Source organism: Neospora caninum, chromosome Ia (genome assembly GCF_000208865.1).
Source record: "Neospora caninum Liverpool complete genome, chromosome Ia".
In the NCBI taxonomy this organism is placed as follows: domain Eukaryota; phylum Apicomplexa; class Conoidasida; order Eucoccidiorida; family Sarcocystidae; genus Neospora; species Neospora caninum.
In genome coordinates, this window is record NC_018385.1 from 506,087 (window position 1) to 509,697 (window position 3,611).

The following is a 3,611-nucleotide window of genomic DNA, read 5'->3' on the forward strand; positions in this document are numbered from 1 at the left end:
GCAATTTGATAACCAGCCTGAGCTTGACTCGAGTGCTGTTTTGTACTGTGTTCTGGTCACCAAGGCTCCCATCACTGCGGCATCGTTCATGTGCTTGAATCTTTGAAACTTCCTGTGGAAGAAGCACACCATGAAACTCCCTTCGGCTGCGTGTCTCGCGCGAGTGTGGATCCAGCAACGGCTGGGCAAAAGTGAATGCTCCAGATGACTTCTCCAACAAAACGTACACAGAGTATGAGCGAAAACAGAGCAAAAATTGACTCGCATAAGATGGTTGTGTGCAGGCTAATTGTGTCTTGCACATGGTGCTCTTCTACCGTCTATTAACGGTTTTATGACAGGGTGCATCCTTCTTGGGGAACACAACAGTTCCGCTGTCGCGTACACGATGCGGCGCTCGTGTCGGTTCTCGTATGACCTTCTTCTGTTCCCCTTTCATCGACGCCTTTCATCTTGCTATGGCACAGCCTTACATTCAGAAGATGACTTGCCGACAAGCTGCAGCCCAGCCATTCCACCAACTCAACGTCACACACTGCAGGGGTACTACGATCAGCGACGGACTGCCGTACCCGCGCCTAGTTTCAGCGGGCCATTTTGCTTGTGCTCAACACCCGTGCGCTGCAACGCGGGGAGAGAGCATATACCAACTGCTCACCCACAGCTGCCACTGTTTTTTCAAATGTCTTTTCCTTTGTAACTCCTGCCACGCTGCCATCTTACTTCAACAGTCACCGAGGGAGGCACAGACACCCCGCCATGTTTGAGACCATGTATACGGTTGCATCGGCAGTAGCGTCCGGAAGCGCCTCACGGACAAGGCCCTTTATGACGGAGTGCTTGCTTCAGTCGCACTTCTTGCAGATGGTGGAAATGCACTGTTCCCGAGAACGATGCCATAGTTTAAGGAGCCGAAAAGACGAAAAGCGAACCTAGTTCGAATGCTACTTAACCCTGGTGCAAAAAGCTCGGGGACCCTGCTCCACGGGAGCTGGGTACTAGGTTTCCAACAGCAGCCATTTTTTGCACTAGTATGAAGACGGCAGAGCGCCCCCCCCCTGTTTCGGCAGTGGCCCCGCCTAGTTAATGCCTGAAAAGACAAACCCGTTGTGACGCAATGATTCATGGGGCAACCCGCCGACAGACGCAAAATTGGACAGGCCTCTAGGGGTGTCATGTGTGCAAGGAAAGGGGGATTATCCACACCACGAGCCCAGAGAATGAAATGGGAAGATGAAGTTTGTGGCTGACGTGGGCCCAACGGAGTGGGTCACCGTAAAACACCGCAAGCATGACCAGTCATAGCGTGTATGTACATCCGGCACGGGTGAGTGTCTACCAGCCGTGGAACCTCACGTAGGCACGGTGAAATTCCAGACTATCAAAGTCTGTTACGTGAACCACGAGGCAACACTCTTTTTGGCAGACTACGAGACAATGAAGCCGGTTCAGCTGGCTCTTGTTGTTTCACCGCTCTTGGGGTTGGCACATGCGAACCATTGGTTCCCACGTGGAGTAACTACCCTCGAACTACCCGCCGTCCCCGTCCCAGGTATTTCATATTTGTTTTCTCAACCTGGTGCATGAATGCGCTGTCTTGCGTACCAGGCAACCGGAAGATCGCGCCACATGAGCCTACCCCAGAAGACCGGGACATCGACTCGGAAGATGCAGAACGGGCAGCAGATAGTTTTCGTTTAGGGACAACACTGGAAAATTACCCCGATCCACTAGTCAACCCACTGGCATGCGGACGCCCTGGAATGAAAGAATCATACATTTGTGACCCCGGTACGGGAGCCCAGTTAAAGCTACATTATTCCCTCCACCCATCCGGCAACATACTCTGCAGACGGGGTCTTGAGAATGGGTGAGGCAGACAGGATTGAAGGCAAGTTCACACGTCAAAGACAGGTGATCTTTCACCGATGAACCGTCATCCCTTCAGAGTACTTAGCAATGACCCGGAGAAAATCTCACCACCAATGCGGCAACGACGAGGTCCCATTCATGTACGGCATTTTGTGTATTGGTACTCCCAATCATTTGTACTTCTTTATGCCTCAGGTTCGCTGTGGCTGTTGTTCGACAGCTTCCACCAGGTGTTGACGGGGACACATTTGCGACGGAATTGCTGGGTAAACGTTTTGTTAAAGTGTCATGTAAGATCTGCTGTTAATTCACTATCCCAGATCGGTGGGGGCTCGGCCACCCGGGATGTCACGATGGCATTCTGCTTCTACACAGCAAGCTCGATAACAAGACGTTTATGAAATGGTAAGGAGATGTGAAATACGGCATATCTTCCAGTACCGGTACACAGTCTTGTGGTTCAGGAAACGAGGCACGTCCCTTCACGCGGTATCCGTTCATAATAGTAATGATATCCGGACCTGTTCTTTATTGCAGGGGTAGAACCACAAATTAACGTCAAGGTGATATGAGGTCAAAGTCGTGGCTTTGATACCGATTTTTGACGACAAATGGTTGGGCAGATCTACGGCGCTCTCCAAAGAGAGTTTCAGTCTCACTCGGCCCGCATGCCTGCGGCACAGGCTCTGGAGGAGAACGTCGTGCTTGTCGGAGAAGTAAGTTATTCTGTCCTGATGTGTATTCATAATCGACGGAGGGTCCCACCCGAAACAGCATTTGACAGGTGAAATGTCAGCAAATAAATTTGCCATCGACGTGCGGTTCCACAGTTGACCGCTCACGTTTCCACAGTCTGCCGCCGCGCCAAACTACTCATCTTGTGGTTGTGCTCACCATAGCTACGCTCACGTTTCTGGCATACTTTTCATGTGCTGCTACTGTTATCTCAGTGAGTGGTTCGATTTATTGTTGGCACGATGTCCGCTATAGACGTCGTATTTGCAGGACGAAATCAGCAAGCCACGGATGTGAATGCATTTCACCGGAACAAAGCATTTTCAGCGGGGCATTGTGCGGCCCTTGGATGCGACTAGCACAAACGAGATGGAGAAGTGCAAATTTGTGGCGCAGACAACTCAATCGGCAATAAGTGGAGCAGACACCGCCTTCTCTGCCTCGCCCCCCCTCCTCCCGTGCTCCATACGGGTTGGTGATAACCGGGAGGGACCCGAGGCTTGTCGTTGGAACGAACATGTTCCGGGTTTTTGTTCAGCTAAACAAACGCAAGTCCGAGTGTAGCGGACGGACATGACCTGGTCCAGTTTCCGCATGTGACGGTGAACATAGGGAACAACTTATATGGGAAACTGTTCTCCGTCAGGATTCCTTTGAACCGTATAGATTTCCACTCAGTTTCGTTATGTTTTTGTCTGCTGTACAACAGGTACAGTTCACCTCTTCTCCGGGCCCTCCTGCTTTCCCTTGCTCCCGGCAAGAAGAGGCGCACGGCGACGACAGCAGAAAAATCTTTCTCCACTTCAGGCTCTTCCCCTCTTTTCACAGAGTCTCTCACTGCGTCGGTCTGCTTCTCTCTTTCTTGCGATGTTCCTCTCAATCTCCGTTGCTCTTCTCTTTTCTGGTTTACGCCTCGATGAACGAAGGAGAGACACCGAATGCAGTCGCCATGTTGTCGATCGTCACAGATTTGTACGGATCGAGAAACTGCGCGTACGCCCGCA